This window comes from Bos taurus, chromosome 1, assembly GCF_002263795.3.
Source record: "Bos taurus isolate L1 Dominette 01449 registration number 42190680 breed Hereford chromosome 1, ARS-UCD2.0, whole genome shotgun sequence".
Classification (NCBI taxonomy): Eukaryota; Metazoa; Chordata; class Mammalia; order Artiodactyla; family Bovidae; genus Bos; species Bos taurus.
Window position 1 is genome coordinate 129,968,869 of NC_037328.1, and position 17,447 is coordinate 129,986,315.

At 47.9% G+C, this 17,447-nt stretch overlaps 1 long non-coding RNA gene across 1 annotated transcript in view; it reads right to left on the reverse strand.

The window, feature by feature from the left end:
• Positions 1 to 6,829, reverse strand: part of LOC112447798 (uncharacterized) — a 141,751-nt gene extending 134,922 nt beyond the window's left edge. Inside the window, exons 1-2 of the long non-coding RNA XR_003036028.2 lie at positions 6,571 to 6,829; positions 5,540 to 5,666 (exon numbers count right to left, since the gene is read on the reverse strand). This is a non-coding gene — a long non-coding RNA (uncharacterized lncRNA). The remainder of the gene's footprint in view (positions 1 to 5,539; positions 5,667 to 6,570) is intronic.
• Between the last annotated feature and the right edge of the window lie 10,618 nt (positions 6,830 to 17,447).

Consider the following 17,447-nt stretch of genomic DNA (forward strand, 5'->3'; position numbering starts at 1 on the left):
CCAGAGGCTGGGTTATCATTTGGGGACTGCAAGTCAAGATTTTCAATGCAAATTCAGTTCAATCCAACAAGCCCAAGGTGAAACTCTCATCTCTTCATCCAAAAGGGCACTGTCTTCCCCAGAAGTCACCTCAGGGCTATACCCTTCCTCCTAAAGATGCCACTGTTGTCACAGATCATTTGGAATTGTCCCCTCAGGCAACTGTCTGGAATGCTTGTCTGGGGCAGTTCACTGACTACCTAGAAGATCACTGTCAGATCTTGAATCCATGAAAAAAAATTAAAAACTGTCAGATCTTGAATCCATGAAAAAAAATTAAAAAATAAGTAAGGTAGAAAGTCTCTTTGTTGCTGTTGTTTAGTCACTAAGTTGTGTCTGACTCTTTGCAACCCCATGGACTGTAGCCCAACAGGCTCCTCTGTTCATGGGACTTCCCAGGTAAGAATATGGGAGTGGGTTGCCATTTATTTCTCCAGGGGATCTTCCTGACCCAGGGATAGAACCTGCATCTCCTACATTGGCAGGCTGATTCTTTACCACTGAGCCACCTGAGAAGCCCAGAAAGTCTCCTTAGAAGTTGAAAAAAAAAAATATTGTCAGGATTCTGAGGCCACAACTCCCTCTGGAACAAAAATACGTTCCAATTTAATCACCATGATAGATGGCAAAAAAAAAAAAAAGTCACAGTCTTCATTCCTCCTTATATCCGTATCATTTGCCTTATGACTTGCTTTGGCCAATGGGGTGTTGGCAGAAATGATGAACAGGCCTGAAATGGACTCACAAACTGAGGTTTCTTTCTCTTTATGTCTCTGCCATCACCATGAGATTGTGCCCCAGCTAGCCTGCTGGAGCGTGAAAGACAAGTCAGAGCTGGGGCCCCCAGGTATTCCAGATGAGGCCGTTAAAGACTAGTCATCATCCAGCGGCTCTCTAGACATCAGAGGAAACTCAACTGAGATCAGCTGACCACGCACACATGAGCAAGCCAAGATCAGCCAAACCCAGCCCAGATCAGCTAAACCTCTGCAGAGTCATAAGCTAAATTACATTCACAGTTGCAGGTCCCTGAGGTTTCTGCATTTGTTTGGTTCCTCTGCAATAATACTGCAGCAATTGATAACATCTTCAATTATTTATACACACACATTCCATTGATCAGAGCTTGAATTGATTTGGGGATTTTCTAAAGGTCACATCTGCCCCTAAGAACAAAGAATTGCCTTAGAGACACTGAATGAACATGTATTTTGTTCTGAAGGCAAAATATCCCAAAGCATGGAGCAATGATAGTATCTCTGGAATAAGTGAAGAACCCTCTGGGGAAGTGCTTTTGAAAAGGCCACACACATGTGGACATGTAAATGCTGGCATATTTACCCCTTTACTTGTGGTCATAATTTCACAGTTGCTGAGTATTTTCTAGTGTGACTGCTGGAAATGGTAATATTTTTTTCTGTACAGGAGATGGTCCCATTTAGAAGTTTTGTGAATTCCGTGAATGGATATTAACTATTTCCAAATCATGGGCTACTGTTTTTCTCTTTGGAAATGATAAATGCCTATGAGTATCTCCAGAGAACTGTTGGGTTCATGGAAAATTGTTTGAAGATCTGTTAGACTACCATGAAGCTCAGACAAGCATTATCTTTGGGATTCCGGGCACAAGTGGCAGAAACGAGGCATATGTTCATATGTTTTCCATCCCTACCCCAAACGCACACAAAAAGGGAAGGTCCTTGTGACCTAAAAATACAATTTGCAAACGTTCAAAGCCTGCTTGTCATTAATTCTCCTCTGAAGATGTGCAGAGCTTGTGCTTTTAAGCACAAATGTCTAACAGGTCTCCAGGCTGGGGAGAGCAACCTCTCCACCAGGCTGCAGGCACACACAGACTGGCACCCTCACTACCGGGCAGCCGTCCCCACGAGCTGAGCTGCCAGGGCCTCGTGCCACCACACCAGGACAAGGTCCACACACTGGGGGTGGGGGGATGTGCATTTCCTGAGGAGCCAGGGTTTATAGAGTTGCACAGAACTCTTCCAAGGGAGGGCTGATGACAAAGAACACGGGCTTTGGCGTCATCACACCTCGTTCTATCCTGTCTCAGCCACCTGCTTGCTTCAGTGCCCTCAGAAAGTCACCACGTCCTTGCAGCCTCAGCTTCTTCATCTGTGATGGGGACCAGCAGCACCTTCCTTGGAGGGCTATCAGGGTAGTTAAGTCGGACGACGAATATGGAGGGCTGAACACAGTCCCTGGCACAGAGTAAACTCTCAGTAACAATTGTTATTAGTGAATTAGAGGCAGTCGATTTTGGCCTGACTTGTGGAAGTTGTTGCAAGCAACAAAGCTGCTAAACTTCTAACAGCTTCAGAACAAGCCAAGGAGTCACACATGTGTCCTGTGGCTAATGACATGTTGACTGTGTCCATCGACGGGTTCCCCAACTATCTCCTGTGCATTTATCAGTTGACACACAGACTAGGAAAACAGCAAAATGAACAAGAAACATGCCAGTAGAACTGTGTCTAAAGTAGGAGTAAAGTTGTTTTGAATGAAGGTCTGAACCTGTGAGAATGGTGCCCAGACCTCAGATGTGGACTCAGCTCCACCTGTTTTTTCTACTTCTTCCTCAAGTCCACTGCTGTTTATTAAGCAGCTGGTATATCCCAGGCACTCACAGGGACACTTTAAGATGTACAGTAACATCCCAGTTCTGCAGATGAGGAGACAAGGCCCAGAGGTGGAAAGCCATTTGCCAGATGTCACAGAGCCATTACATGACCAAGTCAGAATCGAAACACAGTCTGTGTGTCTCAGAAGCCCAATTATGTCATGCCCCTCACACTGAATCTTCGAGATAAAGGGTCCCATAAAACAGCATATACTCAGAGTAATAAACATGAGCCCTTTCCCTTCATAGCTTTAACGATATTTCCAAAACTTCAGCAATTCAGTTTCCACCTCCATCATGTCTGACATATTCACGTGTTTCATCCTCTCCCATTATCTTCTTAATTCCTTTCATCAAATCAACTTGATTTTTCTCCTTAACTTTATTTTAAAAGGAAACAGTCTGCATTATCACAGCCCATATCACTTGCAATTATTAATTAAATTTTAAATACATTATTATTCAAATTTAAAAGATCATTGGCAAGAAGATCAGTTGCTCAGTCGTGTCCAACTCTTTGCGACCCCATTAATCGCAGCACGCCAGGCCTCCCTGTCTATCACCAACTCCCGGAGTTCACTCAGACTCACGTCCATCGAGTCAGTGATGCCATCCAGCCATCTCATCCTCTGTCGTCCCCTTCTCCTCCTGCCCCCAATCCCTCCCAGCATCAGAGTCTTTTCCAATAAGTCAGCTCTTCACATGAGGTGGCCAAAGTACTGGAGTTTCAGCTTCAGCATCATTCCTTCCAAAGAAAGCCCAGGGCTGATCTCCTTCAGAATGGACTGGTTGGATCTCCTTGCAGTCCAAGGGACTCTCAAGAGTCTTCTCCAACACCACACTTCAAAAGCATCAATTCTTTGGTGCTCAGCCTTCTTCACAGTCCAACTCTCACATCCATACATGACCACTGGAAAAACCATAGCCTTGACTAGACGGACCTTTGTTGGCAAAGTAATGTCTCTGCTTTTCAATATGCTATCTAGGTTGGTCATAACTTTCCTTCCAAGGAGTAAGTGTCTTTTAATTTCATGGCTGCAATCACCATCTGTAGTGATTTTGGAGCCCAGAAAAATAAAGTCTGACACTGTTTCCACTGTTTCCCCATCTATTTGCCATGAAGTGGTGGGACCGGATGCCATGATCTTAGTTTTCTGAATGTTGAGCTTTAAGCCAACTTTTTACTCTCCACTTTCACTTTCATCAAGAGGCTTTTTAGTTCCTCTTCACTTTCTGCCATAAGGGTGGTGTCATCTGCATATCTGAGGTTACTGATATTTCTCCCAGCAATCTTGATTCCAGCTTGTGTTTTTTCCAGTCCAGCGTTTCTCATGATGTACTCTGCATATAAGTTAAATAAACAGGGTGACAATATACAGCCTTGACGTACTCCTTTTCCTATTTGGAACCAGTCTGTTGTTCCATGTCCAGTTCTAACTGTTGCTTCCTGACCTGCATACAAATTTCTCAAGAGGCATATCAGGTGGTCTGGTATTCCCATCTCTTTCAGAATTTTCCACGGTTTATTGTGATCCACACAGTCAAAGGTTTTGGCATAGTCAATAAAGCAGAAATAGATGTTTTCTTGGAACTCTCTTGCTTTTTCCATGATCCAGCGGAGGTTGGCAATTTGATCCTCTGCCTTTTCTAAAACCAGCTTGAACATCAGGAAGTTCACGGTTCACATATTGCTGAAGCTTGGCTTGGAGAATTTTGAGCATGACTTTACTAGCGTGTGAGATGAGTGCAATTGTGCCGTAGTTTGAGCATTCTTTGGCATTGCCTTTCTTTGGGATTGGAATGAAAACTGACCTTTTCCAGTCCTGTGGCCACTGCTGAGTTTTCCAAAGTTGCTGGCATATTGAGTGCAGCACTTTCACAGCATCATCTTTCAGGATTTGGAATAGCTCAACTGGAATTCCATCACCTCCACTAGCTTTGTTCATAGTGATGCTTTCTAAGGCCCACTTCACTTCACATTCCAGGATGTCTGGCTCTAGGTCAGTGATCACACCATCGTGATTATCTGGGTCATGAAGATCATTGGCATATGACTTAAAATCAGCTTGAGCACTGCTCACTATACATCATATCCAGTGGAACTCTGCCATAAACATTACTTTACACATGCATATATTTTCCATAATTTTTTTCTTACTTTTTATCATGAAAAATTTCAAAACAAAAGTAGAAAGGATAATATACACATGCATATAATTTTCCATAATTTTTTCTTACTTTTTATCATGAAAAATTTCAAAACAAAAGTAGAAAGATAATATGATGAATACCTGTGTACCGATCACCCAGTTTTAATAACTGTCAGCTATAGCTAGTCCTATTTTATCTGTACCCCAACCCACTTCCCAACATCCATGCTGTTTTTTAAATTGGAGGGTAACTGCTTCACAATGTTGTTGGTTTCTGCCATACAACAGTGTGATGCAGCCATACATGTGTGTGTGTGTGTGTGTGTGTGTGTGTATACATCCCCTCCCTCTTGAGTCTCCATCCCACCCCTTCCCATCCCATCCCTCTAGGTTGTCACAGAGCACGAGGTTGAGCTCCCTGTGTTATACAACAACTTCCCACCAGCTATCTATTTTACACATGGTAATGCATATATTTCAATGCTACTAGTAAGTCAGAAAAAGAAAAACAAGTATTGTATGTTAATGCATATATATGGAATCTAGAGAAATGGTGCTGATGAACCTGAATTTGCAGGGCAGGAATAGAGCAGCAGGCATAGAGAACAGAGTTGTGGATACAGCAGAGGAAGAAGAGGGTGGGACTAGTTGAGAGAGTAGCACTGAAATACATACATCCATGTTATTTTAAGTACCACCACCATCAGCTTACCTAACAGGAAGGCAGGAAGGATGCTGTCCACAAGGCAGGAAGGATGGGCCCCCAGGTATCTCTGGAGCCTCTGCTAAGGGCAGAGTGCAGGGCCAGCATTCATGGCGTGAGCCTCCAGTACCTGGGACTAGGGAGAAAGAAGACAACATATTGCAGCTAAAGAAAGCCATATACAAGTCAACCCTCGACAATCATTCACAACGTGACATCCCAGTGATGTTCTTTTTAGCCTTCAGTCTTCACACAAGGCACTGATATCTCCTAGGCCATGCTTCCCAGGAATGTGTCTACTGCTGAGGTTGACCTTGGCCACACTGGGACCAGGCAAGGAGGGATGTCTCATCTTAGTTGAAACCCTCCACCCATTTGTTTTAGCACAAGCAGGTTTTAATAGGAGGTGAAAAGGCTAAAATGTCTCCAAAGGTTTCTGAAACATGGGATGTCTCAAGGGAGACACGTGATGGTTTCAGGGTAAATGAATCAGGAGCACATACACTGTCTTTCTCCGTGTACACAGAGATACTTAAAAACGAAGGAAGGAAAGCGTTAGGGGAAACAGTTTTGAGTTCTGTTGAACCGGCATTAGAAAAATGCACAAGACAGCTTCCAAACAGCTTCCCAAAACAGAACCATGTCTTTCCACCTCTGTGGCAAACTCTTCTGGTCTGGAAGCCAGGTCTCCTGGGGTTGCCAAAAGTCCCCCAGCCTCAGCACAGCACCCCTTACCCAGTTCTTTCTGACCAGAAGCAGAGAGTCTCTAGGCCATCCTCTCCCACCCAAAAGCCCAATGAAGGGCGAGTTGGAGATGATGCCAAGGCTGGTGATTCTCCTTGGCAGGATCTTCTCTTTCTGCTCATCTGTGGTGCCCAACAAAACCATCTCCACCAGCAAGAATGCAGGTGGGCCCTTGTGTGGCTGGGCTCCACTAGTGAGCAAGAAGATAAACAAGTTCAAAGAACCTCCAGGGATGCGTGTTTGAGTAAGGCTACTTGGAGACATGCAAGTGCTCAGCTGTGAGGAGCAGGAACTACCTTCAGGAGGCCAGTGTTTCTCCAGGGATCTGACATTCTCATGACTCAGTTATCTCCCATCTCCTGCTGTTACCAGCCAACCATCCTCTCAATAGTCCCTGCTATCCTGCTGTCCCAGGGCTTCCAAGACTCTCTTGACTCCCTTTTCTCTGCTTGCCTGCTGGAGTCTATCCTTCCTCTCTGATACCCACAGAGGAGAAGATCTGATTGGGCTCAGTGGCCAAATCCTGAATCTCTATTGGTAGTATCCTGCAGAAGACCATCCCACACACCATTTGGTAGCCTATGAGAGACTGTCTTTGGCTGAGCCTCAAACTCTGGTCCAATCATGCAGCCAGAGGGCAGGAACATATAGTTCAACTCTAGGCAACCAATGCAAAATGAGCTGCCTCCAGCCACTCTGATTGGACCAGGGACTTGGGGATGGGGGAGTAAGGGGAGTTCACCTTGGAAGTTGAATGTTCTTTGTTGCCCCAGATCTTGAAACTAAGGTTTCATGGCCCTGGGCAGAGCATGAGAAACTAACAACAAAGTCTACAGCCTGAGGGAGGCACTCACATATGTGAGTGTTTCTGTGTGTGGGGGTGGGTGTGTGTGTATCACATGCTAAGAGCAATGCTAAGATTCATTAAGTTGCAAACCTGTTTTGTAACATGGCCTGGGCTTTTAAATCCTGACTCTCACAGAGGCCTCTGCTTTCCAGGAAGGTATTCCCATCAGCAGTTGTTTCTGCAATCATGGTTGTTATGGAACCCTTTATTTTGAAAACACGTTTCAAAACAAGGCTTCTTACACACTCCACTTTCTCTGGTCCGTTCAGAGCAAAACAGTGCAGATGTTTTCCTGTGGCCCATACGCTTGTGTGTTATCCCTGCAGGCCAGTCAAGTCCCCAAACCCATCCTGCAGTCACCACGGAAAAATGCAGAGGCACTGCAGGGAACGCATGTCAACTCATCCCAAACACTCCCCTTCAGCCTCCTCCCTGCCCCACATGTGGCTGAGCCATGACACAACGGCCTGCTCCTCAGAGAGTAATTCATTATGTAGTTAAATTTTTTTTCATCAAAGTCGATTTCTAAAGCAACTGCTGAGATAATACCAATTAGCAAACACTAACAGAAGAGGCGCCGGCCCTGACGTCAGGGCTCACGTCCGTTAGAGTTTACACGACTTGTCAGATGCTCGTGCCAGGGACCCTGACGGAACACTGGTAAGACACAAACAGCACATGCTCTTCAGGCTGGAATGGACCTTTCTGGAGGGAGCTTGTTCCCACCGACCAGACTTGCAAAGCCCTGGGTGGAGCCAGGAAAGAAATGGACTCTGAGACAAGACTGATATGAATTCTAATCTCTGTTCCAAAAGTCCCCAGGACTCTGGCAACTCACTTAAGCTCTCTGAATCTCAGTTTCTTCTTTGGAGGGATGTTTTTATACTACATACCTCACGGCACTCTCATCTTAGAGATGGAAACCAGGGCTGGCACACGGTACGTGCCCCATGTGGAAGCCCAGTGGCATTGCCATCTGCCTTCCCACGCTAGCGGGTGCTTTGAGTCTATTGGCCCTTCAGTCACCTGGTCTGCCCAGGGGTCCCAGGACAGGCAAAGGCGGAGATGGACAACATTCCTCTCCTCAGATCGCTCAGCGATCCCCTGCTGCAGAGGGCTTCCCCTGACCATCCTTGGTCCCAGTCATGATGGGTCTGGTTCAGAAAACCCCTCCTAAGCCCCCATTCTTAAAGTGCTCACTCTGAAAGGAGACAACAGACAGGTAACCCCAGTACGTCCTGATCAGGGCAGTGTGCGTCCTTATGCTTGGGGAAGCACAGAGGAGAGATCAGGGACAGCTTCCTGGAGGAGGAGAGAGAGGAGTGAGGGGAAGTTTCTAGGCCAATAAGATGGGTTGAGCAAAAGTTCAGAGGTGGTGAGACATGAGCTGTGGACAGGGCCAGGTCTCCAGCTGCAGTGTTAAGGAGCTCATGCTTCCCAGTGCGTGTTTACTTTAGGAAGATGACCAGCCAGAGTGAGGAAGAGGGAGCCCACAGGTGAGACCCAGGACTCCAGAGACCAGAGGGAGGTGGAGGCAGCCACTCAAGGGAGAAGGGCAGCCTGGTGCCCTGCTGACAGCTGGGCCAGGCTTATCTTCACTCTGGAGCCAGAGGAGAAAACCAATTTGACAAATGGAAAAAAGTCTCATGTCCAGGAATCAAGTTACCTAAGAGGCAAGTTGGATAAGCCACCGCCTCCCCCTGGCCTGCTTCCTGAAGCAGGTTCCCTCTGAGGCCCCGTGAGCCCAGCTCTGGGTGGATCCGGCTACACAGGCCCTGGCTACAGACCCTCACGCTGGGCGGGAGCTGAGACAGGCTTCAGAAAACAGCAGAGGGTGGGTCACATCTCAGAAGTGACCCAGGACCCTCCTGTTCTCCTCCCACCTGCCACTCCTCTGGGCCAAGCAAGCCCCTAGCCTCTCCCCAGGTGTCAACCCTGCTCGTGCCTTGTGACACAACTGCCATCCACAACCACCTAGGCAGTACACTTTCCACTTGTGGACTTGGGGCTGGAGAGAAGTTTCCTGCTGACAGTCTTCATGACTGGCCATCCAATGATTTCAGCCCTCTCTGAGGTCCCCGTGCATGCCCCTAACCATACCCAGATCCTGGAAGGCTGCCTTGGTGACGGGGTTTCTCCTGGCCCAGGCTGAGAGGCCTTGGGGAGAATGTCAGGTTACCGAGCCCGGATGGAGATGTGCTGGCGGAGGCAGCTCTCCCAATGGACCTGGGAGTCCTTCACATCCTTCATCCCAGCTGTCATCTCTAGAGAAGAGCTATGCCCCAGCTACGCTCACAAGAAGAGCTATCCCTGGGGATCCAAAGTCGCCTGCCTCAACTTGTGATTCAAAATGAAAAGTGTACCCCCAACCCCTACTCCTTTAGAATCAGAAATGTATAATTTGTACATAGTAGACTTCAGAACGGCTTCCCAGGTGGCACTAGTGGTAAAGAACTTGCCTGCCAATCAAGGAGATGCAGGAGACATGGGTTCAATCCCTGGGTCATGAAGATCCCCCAGAGAAGGAAATGGCAACCCACTCCAGTATTCTTGCTTGGAGGATCCCATGGACAGAGGAGCCTGGTGGGCTACAGTCCATGGGGTCGCAAAGAGTTGGACACGACTGAAGCAACTTAGCGTGCATGCAGACTTAGGAGAATATATAAAGAAACAATACCTGATTTTGGCAGTTTACACACCCACACATATATATACCCACTCCAAAAGCCTATCTCTCCCTACCCATCATTCCTGGCCCAATCCTTGTCTCCTGCCCCTCACCCATCATGGACAACACCCCCTCTTCCTTTCCTTCATATGAGCATTGGACAAGACTTGCCTCAAGGTGCCCCTCCTACCTGAGGCATCCTTAACCCTCTAGTCCACACTACCCTGTACCTTCCCTAAGCTTCCAACCAAACCAATGTCTAATAATTGGGTGCCACCTGTAGGTCTCCTAATGTGTCCTTCATGAGAGCTGTTCTCCCAGTTCACTCTAAACTCACTGCAGCTTCCCCTGCCCCCAAGCCCCAGAACCCAGCATAGTGACAGGCACATAGTAGGCGCTTCATGTAAATTTTGCTGACATGCAATCCCCAATCCCAAGACTTTCCAACCACCAGGTAACAATTCAGAAAAAAATCTCTGAGAACAGCCTAATCAGCAGGAACCCAGCATCCTCCTGGAAGATGCAACAGCTCTTGGGGTGCCAGAGCCAGGGGGTAAGAAAGGGCTCTGAGTGCCATGGAAGGGCAGCCTTTGTGTGGCCCAAGTGCCCTGGCAGAGCCGTGGCATGGCAACTGAACTTGCCCAGTGCTACATACCAAATCATCCATCCCTGAATCAGGACCCCAAGCCCAGACCAATTTTGGGGCTCTATGCCAAGGAGCTGACATCAGCACTCTGCAACCTGAGTCAAGCTCATGTTTATGAAATGAGCCATGAAAGTAAGAGGACTCGGGGGAGCAGGACGGGTGCCCCTGGGAAAAGGAGCCTAACCACCTTGAAAAGTCAGTGGCCCTGCCAAGAAAACACTATCATCCCTTAACTGGTCCCCAAGCTAGAGGCCCAGCCTCCAGCAGCCTTGACTGCTTATCACACTGCACATGCTCCGTCGGTCACCTGTATACCCCATCCATGGCATCCAGTTCTGTCCCCTCAACCAGGCCTCTGTGGCCACAGTCCTCTTCTCAGTGACCACCACAGCTGCCTCATGGCTGCTGGCCCCCAGCATCACCCCATTCACTCCACACTGTGCCCTCTCGAAAACTTACAGCTGCCAGTACCGCTGCCCATAAATGGGGTCTAAATTCCATTGGCTTGTGCCCTGCACACCTCAGAGGCTGCTCTCTGTCCTGCCTCCCTCTGCCTCTCTTCTCCACAACTCCAGGAGCCCACCACATTGAGCCACTCACAGAGCTCTAATGGGGCCATGCTCTTTCTCGCTTCAGGGCCTTTGCAAAGGACACTGATGCAAACACTCAGACATGTACAACTTCACCTGACCACAACTGTCTCTTTGTCTTCCTCTCAAATGTCCTTCCCTGAATCCCCAGGTGGCACGAGGTGCCTCCCTTCTATGCTCTCAAAGTTCCCCGTGCTCCCACACCCAACTCTCAAGAGTTGAGCTTATGGGGGTAGATCTCCCCCTGGGACAGAAGACTAGTAGGCTGTGCTGGTCTCCTCCAGATGGGACCCAGTTGAGCCTTTGATCAAAGGCATGGCATCTATGTGGCCTGTCCAGTCTTCACTGGGCTCAGAGAACCAAAGACACTGGGCTTGGCTGTGCAGGCAAGGTTGTAGACATCTCCATTCTCCAGAGCCAACACCACAGCCAAAGTTCTTCCCCACTATTCAGGCCATCTTCTCCTGCTGAGAGGGCTCTGGTCATATTCCTGTAGAAGCACCAGTCAGTCCTTACAAGAGCATACCAGAGTCAGAAGGGCAGTGCCCATTAGAAAATCTTAGCAGACTCACAGCCACCAATTGGAAAGCCTGATGAATATTCTGGAAAAAGGACATCCCAGGGCTATAAATCTCATGTGCTTTTGACCCTTTGTAGTCCAGGGACTCTACACCATGCCTGCTCCTGGGAGGGGCTGTTCCTCCTGACGCCTGGTTACAGCGTAGCTCTTCCCTGAGCAGTGGAGGGTCAATATATTGTTTCATTTGCTAGCTTTTTGTTTGTAGAGGGAGTCCCCTCACAAAGAAGAGGTTCCCTAAGACTCCCAATGACCAGGATGGAGAGAAGCCAGTTAGTCCCTGTGATGGTTCTTTTTGTTTTATTATACCTACATTTTTGACTGCATGGATATTCAGTGCCCCTGTCCCCCATGTTGTTCAAGGGTCACTTGTATTGAGAATGTCCTATTGGAAGCAATCAGGCTCTGCTAGGTACTCTATCTTGTTGAACTCTCCCAATAATCCTTTGAGACAGGCACTATAATTACTCCCATTTTCCAGAAGAAGCTGAGGCCAGAGAGGTCAAATCACATGTCTAAGAATGTACACTCGGTAAGTGGCAGGGAGATTAATCAACCACCTGCCTGCCCTCAAGGAGGTTGCCATGTGTAAATTAGTGTGAGGGAGGGCCGGCTTGGGGCACCCATTTCCAACTGTATATACTGTCTGGACTCATCACAGGTGTCCTGCAGTGAGTTAGGGCTTTAAATTTACCCTGGTGGGGTCAGGGGTGTCACGTGTGTGTGTCACATGCACACATGTGTTTTAGAAAATGATGCCCAAGGTAGAATCTTCCATGAAGCAAGACAATCTCTGCATGGTACCCAAGCTGGAGACCAGACCTCCATCACCCTTGATGGACTGTATAATCAGGGTTCTTCAGAGATGTCAACAGGGGGTGGATATACATATATAACACAGGTGTAATTAACAAAACAAAAAGACAACCTACGTCATGGGAGGAAACAATTGCAAATGATGCAACCAACAAGGGCTTAATTTCCAAAATATACAATTATCTCATACAATTCAACATAAAAAAAAAAACTCAATCAAAAAATGGACAGAAGACCTAAATAGACATTTCTTCAAAAGAGACATACAGATGGCCAACAGACATTTGAAAAGATGCTTAACATCACTACTTATTAGAGAAATACAAATCAAAACTACAATGAAGCATCACCTCACACTGTCAGAATAGCCATCATTAAAAAGTCTACAAATAAAAAATGCTGGAGAGGATGTGGAGAAAAAGGAACACTCCTGCACAGTTGGTAGGAATATAAGCTGGTGCAGCCACTATGGAAAACAGTATAGAGATCCTTAAGAAACTAAAAATAGAGTTACCATATGGTAACTAAAAATAGAGTTACCATATGATCCAGTCTTACTCCTGGGTATATGTCTGGAAAAGATGATAACTCTAATTTGAAAAGATGCATGCACCCCAGTGTTCATAGCACTACTATTTATATCAGCCAAGATATGGAAGCAACCTAAGTGTACATCAACAGTGAGTACTCAGTCACTCAGTCATATCTGACTCTTTGAAACTCCAGGGACTATAGCCCCCCAGGCTCTTCTATCCATGGGATTTCCCAGGCAAGAATACTGGAATGGGTTTCCATTTCCTCCTCCAGGGGATCTTCCCAACCCAGGGACTGAACCAGTATCTCCAGCGTCTCCTGCATTGGCAGGTGGATTCTTTACCACTGAGCCACCTGGGAACCCCAATACATCAACAGATGAATGGTTAAAGATGTGGTATATACTATATATATGTGGGAATGTTATGCAGCCATAAAAAATGAAATAATGCCATTTGCAGCAACATAGATGGACCCAGAGGAAAAAAAAAAGATGGACCCTGAGATGATCATACTAAGTGAATAAAGGCAAATGTGGACTCCTTCTCTCTTAAGATTTTTCCCCCACATTTAGCCCCACAATCTACCTGGAATACAACAAAGACATGAAAAGGAGATCTAACTTGGAGCTTTCTCTTGGCAATGAGGTCTAAAAACCCCAAAACACCAGATAAAAGAGGCTGATATGGTATAGGGGACTTTGTTTGAACACAGAACTGGGTCAACTGGAAAGGCAGAGTGTGACCGGCAAGACACTGGCTCTGGTGGTCAAAGACCCACATTCTTTCTGCACTAGCCATGTGTCTTTGGGCAACTCATTATGTCTGTGTATGCCTCAGCTTCCCCATCTATGTAAAAAATGAGTTGGATAATTTCTAAAGTGCTAAACATGTAGGATTCATTGACATACAGCTGCATCTTCATAGATAAGTGACCACTTACATCAAGAAAAAATATGTCATGAGTGCTACTCTTGCCCCAAGCCTCTGCAGGCATCATTGACCTAAAACCGCCTTCTTTCCTGAAGCAGATCCAGCCCCAGAAGCCTTCTCAACATAACACTCCAATACCTACTACCAACCATTAGCATTAATAAATATTATTAATATACAAGATAACATTTATTTGCATTAGAAACATTCAAGCTTCTGAAAGTTTATCCCAATCCAAACCCCCAGTACTGTCCACCCAGGGCCTATCAGGGCTCTGCACTGTCTCTGGACGTGGATTTCAGGAGAACTCGCCAGCTGTCCACAGATGGGTGGGACTGAGGAGAAATGGACCTGACCTCGTCACCCTAGAACTCCCTAACGTCAGGTTCCCGCGTCCCGGACCCACAGGAATCCTGAAAAATGTATCAGAAGTAATAACTTCTATTCTAAGGAACATTCCAGAGAAGCAGAGGCATAAAGCAGAGGCTTGGGGGTATTGGAAGACCCAAGCCAGGGATGCCCAACACACACACACACACACACACACACACACACACACACACACTCCAGCTCAGGTATTCACTGGAGCGCATGCTCATACAGGCACCCTGAAGGACTCCTGGGTGGAAAGGACCTGCAACAGTGCCATCTAGTGGGAGCGGGGGCTGTCCTGCCCTCAGAGGTTCCAGAAGGAGCCCCAGAGAGATGGACGTGAGGTCAGAGCCCTGAGGGCTGGGCTGTGTCTCATGGGGAAGTGTACAAAGGAAGTTGTAACGTGAGACTCTGTCCACCTTGAGACTTCTCACCGCCCGGCTCGCCACCCCCACATGGTGCTCAGTGACCCCTGGCCCTACATACCCAAATGCCCGCAGCCCGTCAAGTCCTGGCCCCTGGGGCCCCGCTACAGGATCTTCTACCCTAGCACACTGTCTCCAGCTCTGAAACACTTTTCCAACAAATGTGGGCAAGGCTCTAACCAGACTCTGGCTTGGTTATTCCCCGGTGCTTCATTTCCTGCATCTGAACCTCAGTTGACTCCTCTGTATAATGGAAGAATCACCACTCCTTCCTGACTGGCTGCTATCACCATGGTGCCCAGCAGCACCCAGGAGGGTCATGGCCCTGGGTGGTTGGGAAGGCCATCGGCTAGAGGTCAGAGTACGACTCACTCCTATAGGGTCCGGGAACACCTGGACTGTCCCTCTCCCCACCACAGGGGACTCTGCCCCACTCCTCTTCTGCGAGGAGTAGGACGTCACATTTTAAATAATTAAATCTTACATGGGCTCCTGGCCAAGAGGACCACTCCTTCTTTTTAGCAATTTATTGACCAGAGACATATTAATACACCTTTTGTTACCCAAACATTATGGACTAGAGATGGTTTAGTGATCGCTTACAAACAAAGCGCAGGTCACAGGCATGAGTTTCTGTAAAAATCCCCCTGCCAATATTGTGTTAGAATCTGTAGGAAGAGTGGCTGTACCTTAACAATCTTGTTTGGATGTTCCAGGCAGTGTAACCAACAGAAACATTGTTAATGATCATGTAAGGGGACTCTGAGATGAGCAGGAGCCTTACTGATCCTCTCAGCAAGGGGGGAGGGTGGAGCAGTTTCCCAGGTTTTCCCAGAGGCTGGGAGACACCAATAATGGGAGACTTTTGTAGGGAGATGAGGGGACAAGGAGGCCCTGGAACCAAGGAGGCCCTGGAACCCAGGATGCCACTAGGGCTGAGCAGGAGATGCAAGGGCGTCCATGAGGCCCCAGCCAAGGGAGATGGCCCCAGGGGGAGCATCCGGCCACTCAGCTTACTGCGAAGGCATGAAGGCCTGGCCTGTGAGGAAGGAAGCCCCAAATGGTATCTAGAGTAGCAGCATGACCCAAGGCCCGGCCTTTCCCTATGCTGGGTCTCTGAGCCTAGAGCATGTGGGCTGAGGTGGAGACCAGCTCTGATGGCACCAGGGACCCATTTACCAGTGGCTCCTGATCCCTCCTCTTTCCCCTGGCCTCCAGACCTGCAGCTGCTGCAGCCAAGCCTCTCCTCCAGTGACCGAGCTCCATTCAAATCCTCCACTCTCCTATTTCTTACACTTCGCTAAAACAGAAGGATCGCTTCCGAGTGTTCCCTCATCATTCCAAAGAGGCAGGACAGTTCCCTTTGGGGTTCCTCCTGGACCCATTCAACCTCCTGCATCTAGTTCCCGTCCACTTGTCTCCCCATATTCCCACCTTCTTTGGGCCCAGACCCCAGCCACAGGAAGGCCAAGACCAAAGCAGGGGCCAGTGAGAGAGCACCAGAACAGCACTGGCTGGCCCAGAGAAGGGTACAGATCCACTCAAGGGCAGAGTCACACATGCATCCTTTGGAGTGGAAGGAGAAGGCTGGGTGGGTGGCAGGGCCTGTGAGGTGCTGGCCACGCTGCCTACCTCCTGTCTCTTCTAAATGGCATGAGGGGCTGTGAGTCAGGTTCCGAGATGCCTACCTCACAGGGAGGACCCTCAAGATTAGGGGACTCACCTGGCCTGAAGCCACCAACATAGAGGACTTTGGATCCTAGGGACCCAGGTCTGTGTGGTCCTACGTCACTTCAAATATCACTCCAAGTCTGTGGGCATGGTCATGGGGAGTGGTCTAAGCTGGAGGCCATGTTCATGGTAGTGAGGTGCCTATAGGCAGAGGAGAACCATCAATGACAAATTCTGGCATGGGCTGGGTACATGGATAGGAGACCTTTCTTTGCCCCAGAGACAAGCGGAGAGAAATGGACAATGACACCCTCGTTGATCTGTAAAGTTGGGTGGGGTGGAGCAGGACAGGAGTCGGGGAGATCACTCCCAACCTCCTCCTGCCCCGGCTCACACTGGACCTGCTCTGGCCCCATGAGAAGGTCAGAACTCCCAGCATCACCCCGCCCACTGGGAGGCTGCACAGTGGGAGGAGGACACCTATATCATGGGAAATGGTACAAAGAGAAAGGACTCTTGCTTTGGTTTGGGAAAGGATTCAGGGACATCTCACAGCATCTGCAGGTAGAAAGTATAAGCAGCCCTCAAAGGAACTAAAGTCATATCTACTATATTGCTGGGGGCAGTGAGAGTCTGTCTGTGTCCGTCTGTCTGTCTCGGCTTTTTCTGCTCACTCACTCGCTTGCACATGGCCCCATAATGGCCACACAGAATCTAGCCTCGGCTCTTGAGTCTGCGGTTATACCTTTCTCTGTATCTTAGTTCAAATCTCAAGAGAGGATCTGAATAATTTAGTCTAGTCTATGATTTGAGTCCTCTGGAGTCAAGTGATCTTCCTTATCCAATCAGCTATAAACTGGCCCCAGGGGGTGCTGGCATGGGGCAGGTGTTTAAGGTTAGGTCACATGGCACAAACAGAGCAAGTGGAGAATGTGATGTGAGAAGTGACGGGGGCAGGAGGAATATGATTAACATCTCTCTATATAATATATAGATGTAAAGATGTTTCATGTGGAATTGTTTATAATAACAAAAATCAGGCTTCTCACTCACTGGCTCACTCAACATTATTAATTCTCTATGCATTTGCTGAGC